The following is a 15,712-nucleotide window of genomic DNA, read 5'->3' as shown; positions in this document are numbered from 1 at the left end:
TCACTCTCCCCCTCCCCCCATCATCTCTTAGTTGGAAGATGGCAGTAGCCACCTCACTGAATCCCCTGTAAAAAAACAAAAAAACAAAAAAACAAAACACAAACGAACAAAACAAAAAAACCACCACCACGAAAACCCAAAACAGCTTTATTGAAGTACAATTCACCTATCGTATCATTCACCCATTTAAAATGCACAGTTAAGTGGGTTTTTTTGGTATATTCACAGAGATTTGCAACTGTCACCGCCATCAATTTTAAAACATTTCCATCTCTCAGAGAGATCCCCCTGGCTCTCCCTGGCTGACCACCCCCGCCCAGCTCTAATGAACACTGATCTGCCTCCTGTCTCTAGAGAGTCGCCTGTTTTGGCTTTCCTGTGAGTGGAATTACACACTGTGTGCGGTTTATGACCAGCTCGCTTCACTGAGTGTTGTGTTTTCAAGGGTTGTCCGAGCGGTAGCAGGTGGTGGCCCTTCGTTCCTTTTTGCGTCTCAGTAATATTCCATTGTACGGATAGACCAGTTTGCTTGGCTTTTCACCAGTTGATGGGCGTTTGGGTTGTTTCCTTCTCTTGGCCATGTGAATAACGTATGGCATCTCCTTTTGCCCCTTCTGGTATGTTCTGCTTGGTCTCCGCTCAGGGCACTCTCCCGTCTCCCTCCTTGCCTCTAGCGAGTGCTGGCTATTGTCTCTCTCGATCTTTTCCTGTCTGCTTTGTGCTAGACTGTAAGCTCCGTGAAGGGCGCCGGCCCCGTCTCCCATCTGCTTTACTTCTGCCCCTGTATTCTCAAGGCAGTGCTTTGTAGGGACTGAGTGTGGATTTGTTGAGCGAGTGGATGACCTCGTAACAAGATGGGCATGAGAATTAGCCGTGATTTACCAAACGGTCCTAGCCGAATCTGTAGCCTACAGTAGGCACGCGATCGATAAAAGGCAGGTTATCGTATGTTAGAAATGAGCAGACATAGAAATGAGTAAGACACAGCTCCCTGCTGTTGGAAACCTCACCAAAGTATAAGGCATAGATAACCATGTTTCCAGAAAAATCCCAGAAAAGTTCTGTGAAAATCACACCGTGGGAGCACCTGTGCTGTTCCTGGCCTGGAGACTGAGTAGCTTCCTGGAGGGAGTTTGGGGCAGGGATCTTCGAGGACACCTGGGGTTGTGGATGGGAGAAGCTGGTGGCCAAGCCCGCTAAGGGACAATGGCCTGGAGAAACGAGCAGGTGCTGTGAACTTTCTGGCAGTAAGACCATGGGAGAGAGCAGGAGATGTCCATCAGAGAAGGCGAGCTGGGACCAGAGCAAGGAAGGCATCACTCGCTAGGGTGAAGGGCCTGGATTTTACACTGTAGGCTTGGAAATAGCCAGGGGCCATTAGTGCAGACCGATCAAGAAGGGGCAGGAATGGTGCTGGGGGCAGGTGGGAAGGGAGGAGAGCAAAGGAGGTCAGAACTCCCTCCCTGCTTGGCCCAGCCAGACTGTCTGAGCTCTTCACATGTTTGTCGCCTGCATAGGGAGGCTCTCGCATGGACAGTGGGGCCCATGCGTGACATGGGGGAGGAGGCTGGGAGGCTGCTGGCCCCATAGCCCTGGGTGACCAGCACCTAACAGGCTGCGAGGGCAGGGGGCCACTTGGTGATCCTCTTCCTCCTGCCTCAACTTCTTAGAGCTGAGAAATTAGTTGGCAGGGGTGGCGCTTCTGGAAACCTAATTAGCAACTCTGGTCAGTTGGTTTAAAAAAGTATGTGTGTGTGTACGTACGTATACGAGTACACGCATTTATCGGTTATGTTTGTATTATTGCTTTTATTTTTGCTGTAAAGTATACGATAAGGGAAATAAGTACCAAAAGTGTCAATGTGTAACAATAAATATATATGAAGCGTATGTAATACATAATATAAGTCAGTGAGTAACTTTTCGGGATTACGTAGTGAAAACGAGAGGATTTGTTTTGAACTAAGAAAATAATCACCATTCTCCTGAAGTCAAATCTTAGCTAAGGCAGGTGGTGAGCAATGTTCTTTTTATTATTTCTCTTAACAATGAGGAGATAAAGAAGAATTCTGCTTTCAAAAAGTTTTTATTGTAAAAGCAACACATGCTTGCTCGGAAAAAGGCTCACAGTATGAATCTGAAGGTGTGAACATGCAAGCCGCCTTCTTTCCGCCCCATCCTGGCTTGGGGATGAGAGCAGGGCACGTGCCGTACAGACACAAATGTCCGAAACACGGGTAAACACGCGCGGTGCGGGCGCTAAACGTACCGTGTCTCAACTGGCTTTTTACACTTGACACTGTATTGTGCACATCTGTCTTGGGAAGAACTCGCTTCAATCCCACAAACATTGCACGAGCATCCACCAAATACTGGGGACGTGGAGGTGATGGCGGGTGGTGTAGTATCAGTAGCCGTGACGTCTCATTTTATAAGGCCTTTACACTTACAAAATGCTTTCAGCGGGCTCTGCAAACATTTTCACAGATAGCTGGGGAGACAGGTGTATCCACCGTTTCCTGTCCCCTGAAGCCTAGTGAGGTGTCTGCATGAGATGTCCAGCCACCGGGCTCACTGGGGCAGCAGGTGGGATGCTGTGCTCTGATGGGGTGCTTGGGGATCTCCTGTAGAGAAGCAGAGAGACAGATTGCACAGAGACGCAGTTCCTTGGCTGCCGCACCATACTTTTCGATGGACCTGTCTGTTCCATTCCCTCTTTGATGCTTTTTATTTGATTGTCAGGATAATCCCAGGACTTGGGGACAGGCCGGGCGCGGGAATCTTTCGTGCTGGACAGATCGGAGAAGGGCAGCTTCCCAAGGTCAGACAGTTTGGGACCACCGAGGCGGTGCCCTCTCTTGTCGCCACTGCCTCATCGCCGATGGGCCCCTGCATTGTAGAGTCAAGCACGAGGTAGCCGCGAGAGCAGAGACCCTTCATTCCTGCGCCGCGGTTCATCTCCCAGCTCCCCACAGCTGGCTGAGTAGCCTGGGACTTCCTTGAGCTTCCTATCCATAAAGTGGGTGTAGAAAAAGGACCTGTCTCAACCAGGAAGCAAAGAGGTCGGTTGAAGGGAATTGTGGTTCGGGCATCCGAGACCACAGGAGATGCCTGCTGAGCCCCGCCCTGCACCTGGGGGAGCCCATAGCTTTGCATTGCTGCTCAGGACAGCTCCCCACATTCTTTTCCAAGTGAGGGTGTCCTGTTGCCCCGTGGCACCTGGTGGAGCTTGACGTTGGCTGTGCTGCCTTCTCCAGCCAGTCCAAGGTTCGCTTTGACATTTAGCCTCTTAAAACAGCTGCTGACGGAGCTGTACAATTGATTTCAATTAGCTTTGAATTTTTTCAATGAGATGACTGATAATAACTTTGGTAATCCCACGATGCCTCATTAGAGCTGCTGGCTATGATGATTAGCCCTGTGATTTAGCAAGTTTTTCCTCCGACACCTTTGTCTGTCCAGGAACCGAGTCACGGGTTTGCTGCCATTTTCACATCACTCGGATGAGCTCACGTTAGACGCACCGCTGCCTGGTCGCCCGCCGGAGCTGGCCGCTGGGCCCGAGCAAGAGCCTACCTTCCCTGGCAGCGTGGGCTCTTGCCGCGAGCAGCGTCGGTGACACACGGGGGACTCGAGGAGGCCCCTTTGGGGGTATCTGTCTGCTCAGCCTCCGAGGCCCTTACCCCAGATGCAGGGGGACTTCGGGGGAAGAGGCGGGTTTCCAGAGAAGGGTACAGCATGGCTACACTGTTTGGAATGTGCACTGTTTAAGGAACTAGGACTCTGGATTTGATTTCCCTTCCAGAAGAGGGCCGCCAAGAAGGCTTTTAACTTCTGCGTCCGAGAGGCATGTAACAAAGAGGTTGAGCACAGGCTTTACAACTGGGCAGGCAGGAGTTGTAGACCCAGCGCCGTCCTCCTGTGGCTGTTCCACATTCGGTGGCTGTAAAATGGGAATTACTGCCCCTCACAGGTCAGGTAGCAGAGAGTGGCACGCGGGAAGTGCTCAAGAAAGAGGGCTCAGCAGGATGATGCATTAAGCCCCGCATCCTCAGCAGGTGGGACCTGGCCGTTCTCTTCTGATTCTCCATCCTGCTCGAGGCTAGCCTGAGCCAAGCCCCTCCCAGGGCTCTCTTGGACCAACCCATTCACTGTTCACATAGCCCTTTGGGGAAGGCCAGCTCCTGATTTCCATTTTATTGAGGACCTGCTGAAGCCCAGGGAGATCGAGTGGCTTGTTGACATCACACAGGCGTTGAGTGGAGGGGCTGTAATCCAGTTCTGGGCCTCATGGTCCTCACCCCTCCGCTGGAGCGTGGAGGGAAGGATGACAGCACTTCACGCCAGGAGTTAGACAAGTGTCTGGGACATGCATTCAGATAAAAGTTAAGTAAAGTTAGCGTGTCAGGGACAAGCCCTGCTGAATGAAGGGTAGCTGGTCCGTGCTGATGAGTGGGAACTTTACTCTGAAGTACAGATCGTAGAGCTGCGGAGGGACCCTGGGTCTGCATCCAGTCCTGCGTGGGACACCAGGGTGGGGCTTGGGCAGGAGGCTGGGTGCAGGGAGGGGTCTGTGCAGGGTGGAAGCTGAGATTCGGACTGGCCCCAAAGCACACTCTTCTCCCCACCCTCCGCTCTGTCGGCCCCACCTTGGCCCCCTCTGGCTCGGCTACCGGGATTCTTCTTGTTTTTAGTGATATTTCACAGTGAAATGTGGAGGCATCTTCTGATTTGGAAAAGGCCTCTGTTTTCCAAAGGAACTAACGTGCTCCCTTAAGTTTGTTTTGTTTTGTTTTGTGTTTTTATTGGTGGTTACTTACTGTTCGGTAGTAGCGGTTTCCAGAGCGCGGTGAGAAACTGCTGATCCGTCCTGGCTCCAGCCCCCGACTGCCGACAGCGGGCATCCCGTGCGGTCTCCGATGGGCCGCGCTTCTCGTTTTTTCTTTCTTTCTTTCTTTCTTTCTTTCTTTCTTTCTTTCTTTCTTTCTTTCTTTCTTTCTTTCTTTCTTTTTTTTTTTGCTTGGCACCTGTGTTGGTTCTGTTAAAACACAGCAGAAAGAAGTGCTTCCTTGGGGGATTTTAGGTTTTTTTTGTCCAAAGCTGAGTGGCTCCTCCATCTCCAAGTCATTACAATAGCAGGGGCAGGTGGCTGGGTCCTTATCTCAAAGTGGGGTAATGCTGCTTCCCAGGCAAGGTTGTCCTGAGGATTAGTGAGGATGCGCGTCCCAAGTGCCTGGCGTAATTCCCAGCATGCAGCAGGGCCGTGGAGTTAGAGGGAGCTATTAGCGGCGTCACTTTATCAACCATAATGCGCGAGGCAGAAAGCTGGCAGCACCCCAAAGATGTTATTGCCATGGAGAAGGAGATGGCTTTTTGTCGGGATGGAAACCTCTGGGTTGCTCTTGTCTCCACGGATTGGTGTGGCCGCAGCTGGCCCTGGGTCATGAATTTGGGATTTGGTGAAAATTGAGGGTGTGGGTCCCCCCAGACTTGGCATGACGGCTCAAAGCACAAGATGGGAGAGCCACGGGGGGCGTTGGGGGGCACCTCTATCAAGCCCCCATGTCACATGTGGGAAATTGAGGCCCTGAGCGGGGGATGAGGATGGCACCCAGGAACCAGAACGAGCCCCGGGGACGCCGGTCTTCTGACCACACACCGCAGTCACACAAGAATTGCCTGTTGTTTTTGTTCAAACAGTTACATTTCATTCATTGGAGGGTTTTTTGGGGGAAGCATCCTGGTGGGGGGTCCACAGTGTGACGTGCTGGGATCTTGCACAAGATGTCCCCCGTCCTTAGACTTTAAGAGCAGTTGACCCCTGATTGGCACAAGTAGGGGACAGGCAGCGTTGGTAGCACCCAGCACAGTCCAGAACTGCCCATTTTATGAAACTCACTGAACCAGACTGCGGCTCTCCAGGTGCAGGTAAGTTTCAAAAAGCTGGTGCAGAAAGAGTCCCTGCAGGGGTGTTTGTGACCAAGTCCGCCTGCGCGCACTACCGCCTTCGGACACTGATTGTGGGCTTGCGTGGGGAGAGTCACCCCTCCTAAACGGAAAAGGTGCGAAGAGATTGCAATTTGAGGGGAGTGGTTGTCCTTAGGGGAAATCATGGCTGCTTTTTCTTCCCTTGTGTGGAAGCAGCAAAAAGTTACTTGAAACAGCCGTTGGGAGAGGTCCCTTGGGTCTCCCCGGGGGCCAGCAGGCTGCCCCTGGGTGATACTGTAATCGATCTGGGGAGAGGCTTTTTGCCCCCCAAAAGAGAAAAAGGCAGGGATGGGGCAGGGGAGAGAGAAAGAGCGGGAGATGTGTTTCTCTTTGATGTCATTCAGGCGGAAAGCCAATCTGCACATGTAAATGAACTTGAAAATGCAATTAAAAATATATACATATTAGAGACTGTGATCCAGAATTTAACGTGAGATGCAGGTTACAAAGTGACAAGCAGCATTTCCTACAATCAGTGATACCACCTCTTCTCTGTGATTAATGCGTCTCCTCTCGGTGGTAATAAACGCACCACAGATAAATGCCAGAATTAGTTCTTAAACTGCAGTTTGACAGCCCCACTGAATGCAGAGTTTTCTTTGCCCACGTCGCCAGCCTCCTCCCAGCTGCCACCGCCGAGGGGAAAATTTGCTCAAGAAGGCCCCTCCAGGGGCTCATTCTGGCTTGACGGAAGAGGTGACAGGACAGTTGCGGGCATCATCGTGGGCAGAGATCAGAGGGGTCCTTAACGCGGTCATGGCCGCGGCACCAGCCGGTGGGCATGTCACAGGGAGGTTGCAAGGAGCCACCTGTGGCCTGCATCTAAAGCAGGAGCTGGGCCTGGGGGTCTGGGGTGTTCAGCGTAGGGAGGGGGCTCAAAGGGAACAGGGTGACGGAGCTCTCAGTGACTTAACCCCTTCATTGAGAAGGTGGCTGTGGAGCAAAGGCCTGCAGAAGCTGGCGGAGTGAGTCTCATGGCTCTCTGCAGGAAGAGTGTTCCAGGCAGAGGTAACAGCCTGTGCAAAGGCCCTGGGGTGGGGCATGCCTGGCTTTACCAGTGGAGGCTGGTGTGGCTGGGAGAGAGTGACAGGTGAGTGTGAGGGAGGTCAGGGAGCTGATGGGACGGGGTGGGGGTGGGGCTGTCCTCTCCAATACGACTGATCCCTCCCCTTAAATAGTCAATTGGCTATAACGTGTGAGAGAGAGCAGCCCTTCCATGGGGCAGAATTTTGAATAAAAGGTAGAAGTTACCAGATGGGCGATTTTAACTCCCAAGTCTGGAGAAATTCCCTCATGAACTGTCCCAGTATAGAATTGGTGCTTCTAAGTCCTTTGTCCACCAGCACCTAACCAGCCAAGGGGAAGCAACAACCAATGGCAATTGGATGGGAGACCAGGCTGGTTCTCCCTACTCTGAGATCCTGTTCTGAAATGCTAAGGTGCATCAAGGATTCTGGAACCGTCTAATTAGGATCTGGGATGCACTCACTAATGCAGAATCACGACCTTTGACCCCGCAGGCCAGTGCATGGTCCTGCTGAGGGCCGGGCGCCCTGGAGAGCCCATGCCCTGCTGTGGGGGCATGGGCAGCGTGGCCCAGCGCCACCTGTCACCCGTCACCCCCTGGCCTGGGCCCCGTGTGGCCTGCTCCTTTGATACTTCGGGAGAAACCAGAAAGTTCCTGCATCCGTGAGATCTCATGAGTGTGGATGTGGGTAGCACGTGCATTAAGGCCTTTTCTAAATGCTGCTGGCCCAGGGGGACACCCCTGCAGCCAGATCCAAGCTGTGTCTCCGTGGTGCGTCCTCTGATGGCCTTTCCGAGTTCCCTTCCCCACGCCTCGCTTTCTTCCTCTCCATCATCCGGGCCTAGCTGAGGCGGGCTGGTGTCCCCCGTCTGGGCCAGTGCCCCTTCACAGCTCCGTCATACCGGGTCGTGATCTAATCATGTCCTGCCTCTGCCTCCCCCAGTCACCGTCTCATGTGGCGTCCACGCACTGAGCGCCCAGCTTCCGTGACCTCCAGGTGCTAAGACAGGACCGTCAGATAGCGAGCCCTGAGAGTCGGCGGTTCTGGGCCCTAGAGACACCCCCTCCCCCCCAGCCCCTGTTAGGGGAAAGCGGTCGATCGCCCTGCTGGAGGGCCGTTGAGGTTCTTCAGGAACATTCCGCTCTCATTTAGATAAGTAAGTAGAACTCAAATATATTCCTGTAAATAAAACGGGCCCGCAGCCACCCCGCGCCCCCCGCGCCCCGGCCGAAGTCAGCGCCTTGTTGAAGTTATTTTATTAACAAGTTCTGCTGAGTGGGCTCGAATGGGGACTGCCGCTCTCATATTGTCGATCTAATTATAAACACGAGGGACGGGACCAAATAAGTAGCCTTTAAAGGGAGAAGAGTCTGGCAGCTTGGTTTAAAGTGTCCTTTAATGAACTTCTTCGGCACTCGTATCTTAGCAACTCATTTTATTACATCCTGGTGCAGCTGGACGCGTGCACGGTAATTTATCCCCCTCCCCCGCTGCCCCTGCGCCCGCGCTCTTTGGCGTCGGAGGGAAGAATGTACCGACCCGCTTTCCCAAGGCTCTGTGCATCTCTCCTGCTTTGTTTGGTTGATGGAAAAGGGCAAACATGGCGCAGGGAGTGGGGACCTCGCAGGCTGGCTGGAGCTGGCACGGAGGGGACCCTGGCCCGGCCTGGAAGGTGGGCGGCCCTCCCGCAGCTGGACTGCCCGCGAGTCCAGATGCTGGTGCTGCAGGCTGCTCGGAGATGCGCTCATTCTCTCCCGGACGCTCCCCGGGTTTGGGTATTTTTATCTGGACTTCTTTCCTGTAATGACACTAATTTGGATGTGATGGAAGTGGGAACGTTTGCAAATCTTTCATGGTAATCAGCAGCCTCTAAGTGGGGATGGGGGGTGTGCCAGGTGAAGTGGACATGGTGGGGAGGGCACCGCAGGAGCAGAAGGAGGACTGGGACGCTGGGCCTGGCTCTGCTGCTCGGAAGCCCAGGGAGCCCAGCCAGTTACTGACCTTCTCTGAGCGCGCGGGTGTCCTGGGGCAGATGACCGCAAACCGCGCGGCTCACGACGACAGAAATTCACTCTCCCAGTCTGGAGCCGGCAGTCTGAAATCCAGGTGGGGGCAGGGCCGTGCTCCCTCCTGAGGGTCTAGAGGAGGGTCCTTCCTGCCTCTCTAGCTCCTGGGGGCTCCTGCTGCTCCTGGGCTCCCGGCTGCCTCTCCCCAGTCTCTGCCTCTGGCTTCACGTGGCCATTGTCCCCATGTCTCTGTCCTCTCCTCTTCCCATAAGGACCCCAGAAGTTGGATTTAGGGCCTGCTCTAACCCAGTGTGACCTCAGCTGATCACATCTGCAAACATCCTAGTTCCATGTAAGGTCACACTCTGAGATTTTGGGTGGACAGAAATTTGGAAGAGACTATTCAGCCCAGTGCACCTGCCAGTTGAAGATAATCACACCGACCTCAGGTAAGGGCTGGGGAATCAGAGTTGATGGTGGCCTCTTGATGCTACCCCAATGCCAGGAACGCCTTGGGCCCCCTTGGCGTTTGCCTTCTCCACCCTTTCCCTGTAGTCGGGAGCTGAGAGGGGAGCTGCCGAAATCGTGACCGTGTTTTCTCAACGTGTTACTCAGCAGTTGGTGTGGATATTGGACATCAGGACCACCCCAGAAAATATGGGGTTTGTCATTTGTTATAGCTGGTGGCTCACCAGAAGTGGAGAGTTTGGAAACTCCAGCTTGAAAACCAGCCAGCCGATGGTTTTGCCCTGATAGGTTCTCATTCAGTAGCAGGGAAAGGTGCTCTGGACACAGTAGACAGCGAGCAGGAACGCACAGCTGCTGGGTGGCACGGAAGCTCTCCCTTGTCTTGTAGGAAAGTGGAGGGCCCCAGCTGGAGTCCGAGGCTCTCCTTCTACAGGCTCCCACCTCCCAGGAACTTTAGGATTTTGTGCCCGGCACACATCCCCACGGGCTTCAACTCTCACATCTGTGGAATGGCTGTGACAAAGGACCCTGCGTCTGAGGCCGGTGGTGGGGATGAAATTCACTGTGCGGAAATCCGTCTGTAATCTGCAAATTGCCACGTGTGTGAGTTGGTTTGGACTTGCTGTCCCGTGGCTGCAGTCGGCTCTCTTGGATGACTGGGAGGCCACATCGTCTCTGGGCTGTTCTAGAGCCTTCATCACGGGTGGGGAGATGGAGCCAGCACTTCCCTGTGACAGGCCCCTTGCTACCTGGACTTCTTCCAACGACCTCAACTCCTGCTCCTGCTCCCATCTGCCAGGAGAGGAAACCGAGGCTCGGAGGGGCACAGTTACTCATCCACGGGCTTGGCTCTGGAGCTGCTGTGTGAACTCAAGTGCCTGCATGGTCTATGTGTCACACTGGCTGCCGGCCAGGATGGACCCTGCCAGCCGTCCCAGGGGCTGGGGACACTGCACGTGTACGTGGCATTTGGGGTTCACATGGGTCTTCCCTGTACCTGATGCCCCGTGGTCCTTGGCATCTCAGGGAGTGGTGGGTGGAGGGGGTGTCTTGTGGGACTGAGTGAGGAACTGAAGTCCCTTCGGTGTCCCCAGGGCCCTGTTGGGTCAGGCTTTGACCTTTCTGCATCATTTTCTGCATCTGTAAAGTAGGGATGAGAGGTCACTGGCACTTCACAGGGTCACTGCAAGAGCGAAATGGAAACACGAGGGAAGTCAGGGGACTCAGAGGGCTGTGCATGGGGCTACTGGGGCCATGTGAGTGGGCGGGAGTGTCCACTGTCTTCACCATCCCCACCACCACCACTTATTTTGCACCTACTGTATGCCAGCGGTCTTCCACGCCATAGTGCTGTGTTACTCCTCGGAACAAAGCTGTGATCCCTGTTCACGGGAACAGGAAGTGATGCAGGAGCTCTTCAGTAGGGGATGTGGTCAGCGGCTCAGACGGAGCGGGGTGTGAACCCTGGAACCTTCCCACACCTCCACATGCGGAGGCTTCGTTCCTCGTGCACAAGATACACTCAACAACAATCCCCGTGTCTTCGGAGGCTTCTGGGGTTCAGCGGGGGGCCGCGGTCAGTCATCACCCTTGCTTTGCTGCCGCCTACACTGGAGCAGGACTGGAAGGTGTGGCTGGTGGGAAAGGCCACGGGGTGGCTGTTTCCCCAGCTCCCAAGCCCTGGCTAGGGGGCTCAGGTCTGGCAGCCTCTAAGGTCATGCCAAGGGGCTCCCTCCCAGGGTCAGTCCCCCTGGCCAGGGTTCGGCAGGGAGCCTTATCATGACTCCAGCTCCTGTCGCCGAAGGCACAAAGATGGAAAGAAAGAGCCTGCCCCCAGACCTCCATTCCAGTCTTTTTATCGCCGCGTTACCACAGTACGCTGCGTCGGGAAATTGTGCAGGGCTAGCGCGTGTCAGTGGCTAGTTGGTTGTAAACAGAACCCAGAATGGTCCCCTCACAAAGCAGGCCAGGAAGGGGCTGCTCTTCCATGCTCTAATGGAAGGGCCCACTGTGTTCCCACAGTGTTCCAGCTGCCCCGTGCGGAACGGGCTGTGCCCCAGGGACCGTGTGGTGCTGTGAGGCTGTGTTATGCCCCAGGTCTCCGCTCTTGCTCAGCCATTTCCTTTTAGGGCCTCCAGCCCTTAGGCTGTGTCCCATGCTACTCTTGCCCCCATTCCATTGGCCAAAGCATGCCATGTGGCCACACTTGCCAGCAGAGAGGCCCTGAGGGTACAGGACAGGGGGCAGGGGTGTCATCCTGCCCATTTGGGCAGCTGGCTGCCAGACAGGCACCTGCTCACGTGGCCCTTTGCACAACTGCTTCCCAGCACCCCTGTGAGGTGGCGGAGCCTAGGATAAGAGGCGGTGGGAGGGGCTGGAAGAGAGCAGCCTCTGGAGCCCACAGACCTGGGTCCATGTCCTGCCCCTGCTGCTACAAGCCGCCTGTCCCGTGGAAACCTTCCCTAGCTTGCTCCCTGTGCCCGTGACACGTGTGCTTTCCCAGCTCCCAAATCCTGCTGCCGTTGGGCCAGGTGTAACCCGTGTGTCCTTCATGCAGTGGCCCTTTGACACCCCACCGCCCTGGGCCCCGTTGTGTGCCGGCGGCTCTGGGATTACTGGTGGAGTGGTGGCTGGGCACACGGCGACAACTGGACAGGCTGGCCTGGCCGGCAGGGGACACAGCTCCCTGCAGGTTGTAAGGGAATCGTTTTCTCTGGGGCTGCAAGCATTTGAAGCTATTTAGGTAAGTGTTCCATCTGGGGCCTGCAGTAAACGTCTGCCACGCATCCGTGTTCATTTTCGCCCTCGTGTCTCGGTTCGGGGTGCATGACCGGTCTGTGGAGGGGGAGGCTGCTGGGGTTGGGGTCAAGGTCAGCGTCCCTAAAAATCTTCTTCACCCCCATAGGCGCTTGTATGTCCTTTGACACCTCCTCCCCCCAAGTCCATCCCTCCCGGTTCTCTGGGTCCCAGGCACATGGCAGAGGTCGGCTTATGGCTGTAAACAAGACACAGCCTCCGAGGAGGAGACGAGAGAGACGAGAGGGTCAGCGTCTGTGTCCACGTGTCTCAGGCGCTGTGGTTCAAACTCCCGGTTGAACCGGGAGCTGCTGACAGAGGCAGCTCCAGGGAGGGAGCACTCCGTTCTCTCTGGGAAGCATCGATGGGATTTTCCCCATTTTGCAGACGAGGAAACTAAGGGCTTGAGAGATAAGTGACCTGACCGAGGCCCATGGTGAGCGAGGAGCAGAGCCAGGATTCCAGAAGCATCTATGTGACCCCAGCAGGCACTCGCATACCCATTTTACAGATGAAGAAACTGAGCCCTGAGAGGTCAGTGACTTTCCCAAGTCACCCACCTCTTAGATGGCGGTGCTCAGATTCGCACCCAGGTCTCCCCGTTCCCCAGGCTCTGTGGCTCCCAGAGACCTGGGGGTGGAAGGATGCGGCACTCCGTCCCGGTCTTGAGATCACTTGGCTGGCCGGCACGCTCACTGCCCTGCCCCCACTAGGTACATGAAGTCCTGCAATGGCTGAGCCGAAATGCACTTGGAGAGGGCCGACCCCTCCCGCGACAACCATGGCTCAGGATTCATCACGCATGTGCTGTTGGAGGAAGAAAAGGGATTTAACAGGGAGGGCTTGGTTTTTGGTTTAGGTCTGGGGCCTCCTATATTGGTTCTAGCCTCCTCCTCATCCCCTTCCTCCATCCCTCCATCCACCTCCGGGGGAGACCTTTGTGACCCATGACGGATCAACGATGCGGTGCTGGGGGCGGCGCTCCGTGGAATTAGGAGCTGACTGCCCTCCAGGAGCTCCAGGTCACTCCCACGGCAGCTGTAGGGCAGCCTGGGGCACGGTGTGGCGGCCAGAGACGGCAGCTGTCGGTGCTCCGGGCGATCAGAGGAGACGGGGGCACTTCTGGCTCTGGACCCTGACCCTGAACAACTCTCCATGGGGTCAACCCTCAGATCCCATCTCCGACCCGTGTAAGTCTTGTAACCTTGAGCAAGATATTGGCCATCCTGATGCCTCCATTTACGCCCCCGTGAGGCAGGGACAGAACCAGGGTTTGCCTCGTGAACGTGAAGTCTGAGGTGAGGCAGGTGCACGGTAAGGGCTCACGAGAGACCTCTATCTCCCGGGGCTCCTCTCCACTCCAGCCACCCACCGTCATCTTGCCAGTTCCCTCCTCCTATTTCTCTCCTTCTCTGCCTCATTCGGAATATTCTGGAGCCTCCTCAGTGCCCTCGCTTGCCTCCCGCACCCGTCTTCCACACCGTCACCATGGCTGTCACTCTGAAGTTCAGCCCTGCCCCATTCTCTCCCCCTCCCCAATGCCCGTGGCGGAGCTCCGGGTGTTTCCTCAGCCTCTCACGCGGATGCGAGTCCCCAGAGGGGCTGTTCTGCCCTGAGCGGGGCTGGGGCTGGACCCCCGTGCAGCCTGCCTTCTGCCCCAGCCGCGGGGCCGCTGGCAAATGGGGGCCAACCGGGACGCCAGGGAACACAGTGCGGAGGCCAGTGACTCGAGGAAGAAGACTCAGAATTCTGATGACAGGCCCCTTGTGTGACCTCAGATCACGTCTACAGTCTCATTTCCCCACAAGGAGCTGTTGACTGTGTCTCAGACACACAAAATGCCTGTGGACTGCCCTTTTCTCTTTAGCAAGATCTGCTCGTCCCCCAAGGTCAAGATCATCTTCCCACCCTCGAGGAAGTCACCTTTGGATTATCAGATAGGATCGCGGGGGTGGTGGTGATGGTGGTGAGGATAGCGATGGCCATGCTGACACCGGGGATGGGGAGGACAGTGATATGGGGTCACCGGGGATGGGGAGGATGCTGAGGATGACGTCAGGGATGATGGAGCCACTACCGCGTGGGAGGGAGTGTTTTCCGAGCTACCCGACCTGTCATCACCGCACGTCCCAGTGGAGAAGTCTTAGCCCCACCACACACTACAGGAAACAGACGTGCGTCAGGGGCCAGCGCGGCCAGTCTTGGCTTCGCTCCTTTGGGGCTGATCAGACTTCTCAGTAAAATGAAGACGGTGAGGGGTGTTGCCTGCGTCTGACACGTTGGTGCACAACAGTTAAATTTTAGTTAGTGCGTAGTGGGTGCAGACGTGCCTTATGAGCCATAAGTGGGGTAGAAATGTTTTTGCTGTTCTCGTGTGTCCTCCCTGCACACAGCACTCTGTGTGTGTCCAAAGGGGACACAAAAAGCTTGGAAATAGTTGTAAAGTGACCAAAGTCGACACCCGAGGCACAAAGTCCCTCAGGCACCTTGCAGACCCTACTGGGAACCCCCTCAGAGTTAATAACAAGAGGACATAAAACATGAAACGTTGCCGACATTATTTTTAAAGACCATGAGGCTCAGATAGCATTTTCCGGGGCAAGTCTATATTGTGATTTTGCAGTTACGCTTGGGACACCTGGTGTCACTTAGTAGGTCTCCTTGTAAGCTGCCTGTCCGTCTTCTGACCAAGCCTGCGGTTCCGTTGGCTGCCAGTGGGTAATGCTGAGGCTCTGGAGGGAAGTTGCGGGAATAGAAAACAATATGTGATTTTTCTTGAAAGCTACAACTTTTTGTTTTTTAAAGGTTTACTTTTTTAAGTTCTCTCTACACCCAGTATGGGGCCCAAACCCAAAATCACAAGATTGAGAGTCGCACACTCCACCAACTGAGCTAGCCAGGCACCTCTTGTAAACTAAATGAAAAAGAACAAGATAAGTAATCCTACCACCCTACAAATTTAATTGATGTATTATGGAGAGAGATTTAAATAAAAATAAGCATACATGTCATTTACTGACATAATTGCTACTTATCATATTTAATTTAGAGTTTTTTCACTATTGGATGACTCTATCCTCTCCACTGCAGTGTGTTCATGGTTCGCAAAAACTCAGGCCCTGATTGGACCTTTGTTCAAGGTCCCCTAGATCTTGGCCCCTCGACCATCAGTCTGCATCTGGATCCCCTGGGACCTCCGTAGGCCAACAGGTGCCTAGTGCTACTCTGTACTTGCGGAACCAGAAGCTCCACCACTGAGCCCAGAGTGTGTGTGACGTGCCCCCCCCACGAGATTCCGGAGCCCCTGAAGGGTGAGAACCAGGTCTCTGAGTGAGGACAACCCTTCTCCTGGCCACCTGACAAATGGAAAGGTGTAGACAGCGTGCTTCTTCGGTCCCTGTACTCTTTTGTGATGATGGTGATGAT

The 15,712-nt window shown here is 54.8% G+C and overlaps 1 protein-coding gene across 1 annotated transcript in view; it reads left to right on the top strand.

The window, feature by feature from the left end:
• PHF21B (PHD finger protein 21B) overlaps positions 1 to 15,712 on the top strand; it is a 96,914-nt gene that overhangs the window by 2,162 nt on the left and 79,040 nt on the right. The window lies entirely within an intron of this gene.

This window comes from Ailuropoda melanoleuca, chromosome 15 (genome assembly GCF_002007445.2).
Source record: "Ailuropoda melanoleuca isolate Jingjing chromosome 15, ASM200744v2, whole genome shotgun sequence".
Classification (NCBI taxonomy): domain Eukaryota; kingdom Metazoa; phylum Chordata; class Mammalia; order Carnivora; family Ursidae; genus Ailuropoda; species Ailuropoda melanoleuca.
Note: the sequence above shows the minus strand (reverse complement) of the source record. Positions and strands in the feature narration are given on the sequence as shown.